Genomic DNA, 12790 nt, shown 5'->3' on the forward strand with positions numbered 1-12790 from the left:
ATTGATGTTTGTTTTGAATTTCCTATATAGGAACATGTGATATCTCTCAATAGGTTCAGACTTCATTATAAGTTATTCACTCAATTACTCTTTCAGTTTTTCACATTGTTCTTAGGTATACATTTTGAATGATGGATTATAGTTTTTCTAGGTGTGGTAATTGCATATTTCCATTATATTTTTATTGAAAAAATATGGATATTTTGTATTAATCTGCACATATTACTCTATATAGTTACTCAATGTGAATTTAAATAGTTTTATAAAGTGATTTTTTTTCACATGCATTTTTTTAATATACTTATTGAATAATATAGTCATTGAATAATAAATAGATATTATGACATTGAATTTTATATTCAGAAATTTACCCTTCTGCTTCATACAATATAAGGCTTTTAAAGCATTATTAGATTTGCATGTAGTAATGTTAGTATAAGATATTTTGCGCTATTTCTTTCTAGGTTATCCTTTCAATCCTAGAAAATTCTTTCTTAAAATATGTACGTAGTGTGAAGTTATTTGTCATCTTCTATTTTCTGTGATTATCTGAACCTTGATTTTCTGGAATTACTGAATCATCTGATATTGACACATTTCTGGTAATTTTATAAAATTTCCTTTTTTCTATATTTATTCTTTTTTTTTTTTTTTAATAAATTTATTTATTTATTTATTTTTGGGTGTGTTGAGTCTTCGTTTCTGTGCGAGGGCTTTCTCCAGTTCCGGCGAGCGGGGGCCGCTCTTCATCGCGGTGCGCGGGCCTCTCAATGTCGCGGCCTCTACATTGCGGAGCACAGGCTCCAGACGCGCAGGCTCAGTAGTCGTGGCTCACGGGCCTAGTTGCTCCGCGGCAGGTGGGATCTTCCCAGACCAGGGCTCGAACCTGTGTCCCCTGCATTGGCAGGCATATTCCTAACCACTGCGCCACCAGGGAATCCCCTCTATATTTATTCTTATACTCACTTCTCTATTCAAAACTTTTTTCCCCTGGAAATCATCATCTCAACAATTTTATTTAATTAATTTGCCATGTAATTTTCTTTAGTTCATTCTTATAAATGTTGGTAATTCTTTTCCTATCCATGCTTATATGATCACTAGACAATTGAGATTGAATCTAATGCTCTTAAAATTTTGAAGTCCAATTCAGAAAATATATTTTAATAAGACTTTTTAGACCATACATTCGTGACACTGTGGACAAAGAATGTTGCCTGCCACTCCAGTAAACAACAAATGTTGCCGGCCATCAAGCCATCAGCCACTAGAGCTGCCTCAAACAGGTGTGCCCTGAAGGGAATTCAGGGTGGAGAAAACAGGATACTAGCTCTAGATAGTTTAAGATGCATACCTAAGGAATAATTTCAATAAGCCCAGACCCTTGCATCTTCCCAGACATAGAAAACCACTAAAATGTCTGCTTTTTGTGATTAGCAGTATTTTTTGATGTTCCACTACGTGCTTTTTTTTTCAGCAAAAATTCCTATATATCCTGGCTTCTCCTTTACGTTTTTGGAATGGTTCCTCCAAAGAGCTACCTGAGAGGCTGTCTCCCAGGTTATAGTCCTCAGTAAGGTCCCCAAATGAAATATAATTCACAACTTTTAGGTTGTGTGTTTTTCTTCAGTCAATAACAATATATTTTAGAGTATATTTCCTACTTGGAAGAGGGAATAGATAAGGCCATTGGAGAAATATTAGAGCCGAGTGGGTATCTGTTCTGTACTACACTGAATTGCCCATGCCCTTAAAATTTGTAATTAATCAAAATTCATTTTGCACATTGTTTATTTTATAGTAAACATGTTAAACAGAAGAATAAAATAAGTATAAACTTTGTTATTAATCCAAATTTCATCTTAACAATTACAATACCAGATATTTGTTCTGAGTATGAGAGATATTTTCAAGAGACAACAAAGTGTCTTAAAATACACTATATTTCTCTTTTAGCCCTACCGGTCATATTTTTAAAGATATTCTCCTTTTATGTTTGTTCACTGACATATAAAGCCCTTAATGAAAATATTTACAATTTCAATACAATTATATTTTTAACTTACTTTATAAAACACGTCTAGCAACTAAATTCATTTTTAACACATGAGAGGGCACAGATCCTGTCTACTGCATGTAACGAGTACTTTTCTATATGAATATATGTATGAATTTGCCACTACTCAAGACTGAAATTTTTCTTTCGAATTATTGCTGGGAACTAGGAAACTATGTAAGAATTAAGAAATAAATGTGTTTGTTTTATTCATTTCCACATAAACTATGTGCTAATGTGCTCTTCTCAATGTGCTTATTTCCTACCTTATCTCTCACTTTTTAGTTCCATCTATATATATGTTTTTATATTTAATGCAAATGGATAGTTACACAGGTAATAATGAGAAAAATGAGAAATAACATAGAAGTTATAAAAAGTGTTATTGAGAAGAATTAATAATTTTTTCACAATAGGTAGGTTTTAATGTTATACAAAAATAAAAATTAGTTCAGAGTATTTTTATTTTAGCATTATTAGGCTTTATACTTTAAAACTATTTCTGGAAGAAAAATATTAACTATCCCCTTTGCATAGGATCTATAACATTTTACCAATAATCATATAAATCATGCCAGCATTTTCCAAATTGTCCACCATGGGGTACTAGTCTTCTTAAAAGATCTGTGAGCTAATATTTATATTAAGAAACAGACATTTATAGCACAGGGAGATCAGTTCGGTGCTTTGTGACCACCTAGAGGGGTGGGATAGGGAAGGTAGGAGGGAGACACAAGAGGGAGGAGATATGCAGATATATGTATATGTATAGCTGATTCACTTTGTTATAAAGCAGAAACTAACACACCATTGTAAAGCAATTATACTCCAATAAAGATGTTAAATAAATAAATAAATAATAAAGAAAGAGAAAAAAAGAAATAGACATTTAGTCTGTAATAATTGCTTGCTTGAAATTGAATCTATACAAGGTATGTAATGACCAAGACAGCCTTAATGTTCCCCTCAGCTTAACTAAAGACAGTGTTCTTCCTGACTGTAGGCTCCTGACATCCCTTTTCTTACAGCATTTACTTCCAGAAAACTTGTAATTTATCACTGTCCCTTTGGGTTTAAATCTTCTCTCAGCCTCCTGACAGTTTTACATCCCAGGAATATCTTTCTCAAGAATCTTGGAGCCCTCTCTTTGAATAGAGGCAGGGCTTCTATTTCCCTGTCTCTGTGAGAAAACAAGGAGCCTAAATTGATTAGCCAGTTACCAAAGACAGAAAGTGTTAACACACTGACAAACCCCTCCCTCCCCCCGCTTGATGTCCTTCATTACTTTTTCACTGTTCACCTCTGTTCTTCAAATCTTTCAGTGGTCCTTTTGTTTCAGAGGAGCGCAGTTCAGTCTCTCCCTCCTACTGCACTAGTTTGACCCCACTGCAATAGATCTGAATACGGTCGTCTTTGCCTATTTATCTGGTCCACTACAATTTTTACTTGACATTAATATGATATTTGGAAAGAACTATAAAAAGTGCATCTGTTTAAAGTCATATTTCTCAAAACATAGCTTTGTTCAACTCAAGCTCTGTGAAGTATAATTTACAAAATGCAGATCAATGTAAAAATAAATTACATCTAATATGTAACTATATCACTAAATATTGAGCACTCTCTATGGGTAAAACCAAATTTATAGTATTGGAGTAATGCAAAAATAAACATGATGCTGTATCTACCACAAATTATTGCACATGTTGGAAATGGAGATAAATATCTATATTGAAAATTATGAAGCAAGACATAAAAATATGCCTTCTAAAAATTATGAATCATGTCCCAAATGAAATATTCTAATAATACTCCAGGAAAAAATCTGCAGAGGTTCTGGAAACACCATTTTGTTCCCTTATCCCCTCAGGTAATATGTCTTTGTCAAAGCTGGATGTACAAGAGCAATTCCCACCCTGCTAAGTAGATATTCTGGAAAGGGGGTATCTTGTGAACACATGGAAGCACAATGACAGAATTTTGTTATTGCAAAACCCATGTTCCCAATTCTTTGCATCACCTGACAAAAACGGATGCATAAAAATTTTGTAGTAACTGACTATTCTGAAGATAGAATTGGGAAAGATCTGGCCAAAGTAGGCAATGAATTACTGATACTAACGGAGATAAAAGGCATTGTCAGCTTAGAAGGAAATGCATCGTGTTCACTTTCAGATCTGTACAACTATGGGACACATTATCTCCCTAGCTTTCCCCAAAAAGAATGTCTACCAAGCTTCATTTATTATTTCCTGTTTATGTAGCTGGTAGAAAGAGCATCTGATCACTGCGTTAAGACTTCAGTTGTCCTTTTTAGTTCTTTTTCCCCTGATCTGAGCAGCTTATCTCTACCAACTTTATTTGGATTCATTATTGGATTTGAATTAGGTACTCCCTTTTTTCCAAGGACAGGGATAGTTTTCTGCTTAAGTCTGAGTGTTCAAAGTATACTATGGCTTGGAAACTCCTAACATAGAACCATCCACTATCACACAAATCAATGAAATACAAGAAGAATATTAGGCACATCTATAGTTTCTCATTCTGAAAAGAGAATTGATTTAAAAAAAAAATACCCTTGGGCCTGAGGCAAAGACTTCCTTCCCTCAGTAATTATCAAACTGAGATGAATCAAGACGGTGCTTTTGTTGTTTTTTTTAATTTTATTATTGTTTTTTGGTAGAGGTAGGAGGAAGTTTACATAGCAAGGACACGGGAAACAGATTTAAGGGTAAAAGTGATAAAATAAAATTTAGGAATTTTTCTTTAAACCAGACTGTCAAAGTTGGTTGTGTCTAAGAATTCCTCAGTGACCTTTGTGTTGCTGCCCATTTTTAGAAGCCTGTTTTTGATCTTCCCATTCCCTTCCCCTATCTGCCATGTTCCCAAAAGTTGTCTTCAAGGCAGCCTAATTTACAAGCTTGCCTCTGAATTGTGAGAGAACGCTGAAACAGCCTTTGGGACTTAAGTTCTCAAACCACCATTATAACAACTATCTTTATCCCCAAATAAAGTTATCCACTCCTGCCCCTACCCCGTGTGTGTGTGTGTGCATGTGTGTGTGTATCTGTAACTTCAGGAAACAGTAAAAGAATAGTAAAATATATCTTTGAAAATGGAGGAAAGACCTAATGAAGTTAAGAACATTTCCTTTCAAAAAAACTCTTAACCCCTACTGTCTTTTGCAAAGTTTGCATAAACTTAATTGTAAAAACAAACAAGGACAGTATATGTAAAAGGAGAATAGAAAATGAGAAAATTACACTATAGATATGTTTGTAAAAGTGCTAAACATGTCTCAAAGCAAGCAAACCAGGTATTGTATTAAATTAAAATTCATCATGAAAAATTAATTCCAAATATTCATACATATTTTGACTTAAATTTTCTATAAGCATTATTCAACACTTTAAAATCTTCATTTAGCTTATGTACATATTTAGTGTTGATTATATTCTAGGTATTGAAATGGGTTGAAAATTAATAGATTAACAGAGATTAACAAATTGCAGATAAAATAAATGATCATGTAAATATATATAGGAATGGTATTAAAAGACAATTAACACTTGTTAATGAAAAAACTCAGCAAACAAGAATAGAAAATAATTACAATTTCATTAAATGCAACTACCCCAATCGATAACAATAATCAGAATAATCAACCAGAGTAGTTATATCTATGAAATCTTCAATATATTAAGTTTAATATAAAGTAATTTCATTGAGCAAATGGTAAATTATTTAAAATTAACCAAAATAAGGAAAATAAATATGTCATGGACGTAAAGAAATAAGAATATCATATAATGTTTCTACAGAAAATAAATACATATACAAAACGATGTAATATAATTGAGACCTGTTGGGCTGCACCCCACAGGCCTACAAGGCCTGTGCTTGCCCAGCTTCAAGACTGAAGGAAGAGCCCAGAGTCAGCAACAGAGACATCAATTGTTTAATGGATTGAGGAGCTTACATGTCTGAAGCAAGGTCCTGGAATGACACCTCACCATGTGCGGCAGTCAGTGGGCAGGACATGGTGGCAGTCTTTGCTCCCCAGGGGAAGAGTAGATTGCTGGTTATAGGGGGAATTACAGCAGGTTGGCTCATTAGTTACCAGGGAAACCAGCAGAGAGACACTCCCCTTACCACCCCTTTGATAAGCTATCCAAACTGGGGCCTGGGGCAAGTATGTAGGAAGGTCAGTCATCTGAGTAGTGTGTAGGGGAAGCAAGCACTGGTTGGGCAGGGGATGTATAGAGAGCAAGACAACAGCCATCCTGAGTGGCGTTTCCATACAAGACCATGAAGAGACAAATTCTCATGAACTTTATTTTACAAAGGGAAGAGAAGAAACCCCAGCTCACAGAGTCTAACAGCTTATGATGAGAACTTTAATTCTAATTTAAGAGAAATTTAATTTTACAAACAAGAAGCAATAGCAGGTTGACTTTTAAAAGGAAAGAGGTTGAATTTGATCTAGAAAAACCATTCAGGCCCCTTGGACATTCATCTGTTCTATAAAGCTCCATAATTTCTGATAACAGCATGTTTTATTACTTGTAGATCTTGAAGATATTACATTTGAAATAATCACTGTTTTTATTATGTTTCATTTTTCCCATTTATATAATCAGAAATTTCATTTTAATTTTAACTTTCTATTCAAAACTAGATAAGGTCCACTGTCTGATAATGCTAAACTACCACAGCAATCAGATAAAACAAACAACATAAATCAGTACATTAGAGAGTTGATTACATATTTTTGTTTGTTAACTATATGATTCCAGGGATCTAAGCATAATGACTTGACGCATTAGTCATCTGAGGTGCCATGAGTTAACAAAACAAAAATTTCCAGAGTTCGTTTTTTTTTAACATCTTTATTGGAGTATAATTACTTTACAATGTTGTGTTAGTTTCTGCTGTATAACAAAGTGAATCAGCTATACGTATACATATATCCCCATATCCCCTCACTCTGGCTTCTCCCTCCCACCCTCCCTATCCCACCCCTCTAGGTGGACACAAAGCACTGAGCTGATCTCCCTGTGCTATACGGCTGCTTCCCACTAGCTATCTATTTTACATTTGGTAGTGTATATAGGTCAATGTCTCTCACTTCGTCCCAGTTTACACGACCCCCTCCCCATGTCCTCAAGTCCATTCTCTACGTCTGTGTCTTTATTCCTGTCCTGCCCCTAGGTTCATCACAGCCATTTTTTTTTTTTTTTAGATTCCATATATATGTGTTAGCATACGGTATTTGTGTTTCTCTTTCTGACTTACTTCACTCTGTATGACAGACTCTAGGTCTATACACCTCACTACAAATAACTCAATTTCATTTCTTTTTAGGGCTAATTTCCATTGTATGTATGTGCTGCATTTTCTTTATCCATTCATCTGTTGATGGACACTTAGGTTGCTTCCATGTCCTGGATATTGTAAATAGTGCTGCAACGAATATTGTGGTACATGTTTCTTTTTGAATTATGGTTTTCTCAGGTTATATGCCCAGTAGTGGGATTGCTGGGTTGTATGGTGGTTCTATTTTTAGTTTTCTAAGGAACCTCCATACTGTTCTCCATAGTGGCTGTATCAATTTACACTCCCACCAGCAGTGCAAGAGGGTTCCCTTTTCTCCACACCCTCTCCAGCATTTATTGTTTGTTGATTTTTTGATGATAGCCATTCTGACTGGTGTGAGGTGATACTTCATTGTAGTTTTGATTTGCATTTCTCTAATGATTAGTGATGTTGAGCATTCTTTCATGTGTTTGTTGGCAATCTGTATATCTTCTTTGGAGAAATGTCTATTTAGGTCTTCTGCCCATTTTTGGATTGGGTTGTTTGTTTTTTTGATATTGAGCTGCATGAGCTGCTTATATATTTTGGAGATTATTCCTTCATCTGTTGCTTCGTTTGCAAATATTTTCTCCCATTCTGAGGGTTGTCTTTTCATCTTGTTTATGGTTTCCTTTGCTGTGCAAAAGCTTTTAAGTTTCATTAGGTCCCATTTGTTTATTTTTGTTTTTATTTCCCTTTCTCTAGGAGGTGGGTCAAAAAGGATCTTGCTGTCATTTATGTCATAGAGTGTTCTGCCTATGTTTTCCTCTAAGAGTTTTATATTATCTGGCCTTCCATTTTGGTCTTTAATCCATTTTGAGTTTATTTTTGTATACGGTGTTACAGAGTGTTCTAATTTCATTCTTTTACATGTACCTGTCCAGTTTTCCCAGCACCACTTATTGAAGAGGCTGTATATTCTTGCCTGTTTATCAAAGATAGGGTGACCATATGTGTGTGGGTTTATCTCTGGGCTTTCTAGCCTGTTCCATTGATCTATATTTTTGTTTTTGTGCCAGTACCATACTGTCTTGATTACTGTAGCTTTGTAGTATAGTCTGAAGTCAGGGAGCCTGATTCCTCCAGGTCTGTTTTTCTTTCTCAAGATTGCTTTGGCTATTTGGGATGTTTCCATACAAATTGTAAAATTTTTTGTTCAAGTTCTGTGAAAAATGCCTGTGGTAGTTTGATAGGGATTGCATTGACTCTGTAGATTGTTTTGGGTAGTAGAGTCATTTTCACAATATTGATTCTTCCAATCCAAGAACATGGTATATCTCTCCATCTGTTGGTATCATCTTTAATTTCTTTCATCAGTGTCTTATAGTTTTCTGCATACAGGTCTTTTGTCTCCTTAGGTAGGTTTATTCCTAGGTATTTTATTCTTTTTGTTGCAGTGGTAAATGGGAGTGTTTCCTTAATTTCACTTTCAGATTTTTCATCATTAGTGTATAAGAAAGCAAGAGATTTCTGTTCATTAATTTTGTATCCTGCTACTTTACCAAATTCATTAATTAGCTCTAGTAGTTTTCTGGTAGCATCTTTAGGAGTCTCCATGCATAGTATCATGTCATCTGCAAACAGTGACAGTTTTACTCCTTCTTTTCTGATTTGGATTCCTTTTATTTCTTTTTCTTCTCTGATTGCTGTGGCTAAAACTTCCAAAACTATGTTGAGTAATAGTGGTGAGAGTGGGCAACCTTGTCTTGTTCCTGATCTTAGTGGAAATGGTTTCAGTTTTTCACCATTGAGGACAATGTTGGCTGTGAGTTTGCATATATGGCCTTTATTATGTTGAGGTAAGTTCCCTCTGTGCCTACTTTCTGGAGGGTTTTTATCATAAATGGGTGTTGAATTTTGTCAAAAGCTTTTTCTGCATCTATTGAGATTATTGTATGGTTTTTACCCTTCAGTTTGTTAACATGGTGCATCACATTGATTGATTTGTGTATATTGAAGAATCCTTGCATTCCTGGGATAAACCCCACTTGATCATAGTGTATGATCCTTTTAATGTGCTGTTGGATTCTGTTTGCTAGTATTTTGTTCAGGATTTTTGCATGTATGTTCATTAGTGATATTGGCCTGTAGTTTTCTTTTTTTGTGACATCTTTGTCTGGTTTTGGTATCAGGGTGATGGTGGCCTCATAGAATGTGTTTGGGTGTGTTCCTCCCTTGCTATATTTTGGAAGAGTTTGATCCAGAGTTCATTTTATAAGCCTCAGTAGTTTGGGAAGTCCTGTCATATTTTTTTATGGTTTTAACATTTATCACAAAATACAATTATAATTATTTATTTATTCAGGCAAAGTAGAACCTTAGAAGAAATACAACAGCTGTGACCTGTATAATTAAGAAAAGAAGGGTGTTTTGAATAAATAGACATGAGAGTGTCATTTGCCCCAGTATCCACAGAGTATTCTTTAATCCATAAACAACTGAGAATATGTAAATTTTTTAATTGCTACCCAGAAAGAATAACAAAGACTAAGAACACATTAAAATCTAAAACAGATGAGTATAGTTAAATTGAAATATATGATATTATAATAATATATAATATTAATAACATATTTCATGTAAAATTTATAAGGTACATTTTCTTGTTATCTTTTTACAAGGCAGTGGAAAATATAAATTCCTATCAAATGAATATGACATGCAAAGCTATAGGGATAAAACGTTGAATCTCAGTTTCTCTAAATCTGTCTCTCTCATCACCCCCTTTTCTTTCATCCTTCCCTCCTTCTCTCTGTTGATTTGATAGTTTTAGTAAGATTTCTAGTTGAAGTTGAGATTTTAATACTTACAGAAACTAGTGCATTTATTTGGAGGAATAATCTGATAACTGGATTGGAAAAGAGGGTAAAGATTTTAAATGTATGATGAAGCCAGCAAGAATTATTAGTAAATCCTTCTAATGAGTATACACTTGTAGCAAACAACAGCAACAAACAAGAAGACATGTTGGATTTCTTTGAAGAGAGAGGAGGAAGTACAAGGAGAGAGATTTCGGGGGAAAAAGTGAGAGAATGAGCTTCAGAAACATGGCAGAAACCCCACATTTGGTGTGTTGTTATCCTCTCCTCATGTCTCCAAAAACTTATGTGAATTTTAGTTACACATGAATAGTTGTGCAAATCAACATGCAATTTTGTATGTCAGTTTGTGATGGTGTGTGTGTATGCTTAGCATTACTTCCATTTTAAATGTTTGCTGGATTTCAGCTGTAAAGCCATGGGGTCTGGTGGTTAACTGGAAATATTTAACTATAATTTCAATTTCTTAAAAATTGTAGGTCTATTCAGATTGCCTATGACTTTTGGGAGAACTTAGGTGGCTGATTTTTTTTTCCAAGAAATTTGCCCATTTCAGCTAAGTTACTGAATTTATTTGTACACATTTGTTAATATTACTTTTACAATACTTTTATAGTCTGTAGGATTAATAGTAGTTTTCCCTCATTCAGTCCTGATATTGGTAAAGTGTCTTTTGTTCTTCATAAGTCTGGCTAGAGTGCATAAAATTCATGAACTTTCTCTAAGTAGCAGCTTTTTGATTCACTGATTTTTCTCTATTAGTTTTTTAAAAAATATTCTATTCCTTTTATTTATGTTCTTATTTTAATTATTTCTTTGTTTCTATGGATTTAATTTGATCTTCTCACGTTTCTTAAGGTGGGAGCTTATGTTATTGGCTTTAGACAGTTTTTCTTTTCTAATATAGGATTTTGCACTATAAATTTTCTCTAAGCACTGTTTTAGGTGCATCACAAAAATATTCATATGTGTTTGTCATTTTTATACAGTTAAAACTTTGTTCTATTTTTCATTTATTATAATTTCCTTTATTTCTTTTTTGACCCATATATTATTTAGAAGTATGTTATATTGGTTTTAAATATTTGAGGATTTTCCACGTACCTTCTGGTTATTGATTTCTAATTTAGTTTCACTGTAGTTAAAAATAAACTATTATGATTTGAAACGTTTTGTAATTATTGATATTTGATTAATGTCCAGAATATAGTATATTTGAGTAAATATTTTATATAACTTTAAAAAGAATGCTTATTCTTCTGTTCTTGATTGAAGACATATTAATGTCAATTAGGACAATTTGGTTGATAGTGTGGTTCATGTATCCATTCTTACTGACTTCCTCCTGAATATTGAGAGAGAGATTTTTAAATCTTTGACTATAATTGTTGATTTAGATACTTTCACTTCTACCATGTGTTGCTTAATGAAATATAAATCTGGAAGGATATTTCACGTTTATGAACTGGAATTATATTGTTAAAATGTCCATAGTACTCAAAGTAATCTACAGATTTAAGGCAATCTTTATCAAAATTCTAATGGCATTTTTCATAGAAATAGAACAAATAACCTTAAAATCATAAAAGACTCTGAATAACTAAACCAACCTTAAGAAAGAAAAACAAAGCTGGAGCCATCATGGTCCCTGATTTCAAACTGTATTACAAAGCTATAGTTATCAAAATAGTATGGTATTAGCACAAAAATAAAAACATAGATAATGGTACAGAATAGAAAGCCCAGAAATAAACCCATGAACATATGGTCAATTATTTATGACAAAGGAGCCAAGACTATACAATGGAGAAAGGACAGCCTCTTCAATAAACAGTGTTGGAAAAACTGAATAGCCACATTACCTATAGGTGTAAATAATGCTAAAACTATTGTATAGAAAATGGTTAGGTAAAGGGTATAATCAGTTTTTATTTTAAATATTTGAAGGAATTAAGAGAACAAAATGATAAGTTACTTAAACCTATGAGAAAGACCAGATCCAAATGTACACTATGCAAGTTCTTTGAACAGAGACTGGAATGTTCTATGTTAGAAGGATTAAATTTGAAAGAGCAGATGATTTACCAGTTTATAGAGACATTTATTTTTACCAAAACAAAAGTACATAGTTAAAAACTAGAACAAAGTACTTGAATTCTCAACAATACTGAATATATTAAATTTTGGAAAGTTTTAGTAGAAAGTTTGGGTGAAAGTCTCTATTGTCATACTTTAAAGCATCCTTTAGATTAGTGGCTGATAATAATCAGATTATCCTTACTCAAAAATATAAGAATCAAAATTAATACATTGACTATAAGAACAGATGTAATTTTTCCAATATGTTACAAAAATGGTATTCTTCTATTTAACTTAATTCTGGGAAAGATTCTAGATGCACTTGCTACAGCATTTTTTTTCTTGCTATGCTGAGCTCTGTGTCAAAGACACTGTGACTTGTTTTCTCCATATGTGTAAAACTGAGACTCAATTTTAAAATGCCAAATGAGGAAGTGTGAAGGTCATCATTTATTCTGTAAATCACAGTGTACCACCTTTT

The sequence above is a fragment of the Balaenoptera borealis genome (genome assembly GCF_965194805.1).
Source record: "Balaenoptera borealis genome assembly, chromosome: 18".
Lineage (NCBI taxonomy): Eukaryota > Metazoa > Chordata > Mammalia > Artiodactyla > Balaenopteridae > Balaenoptera > Balaenoptera borealis.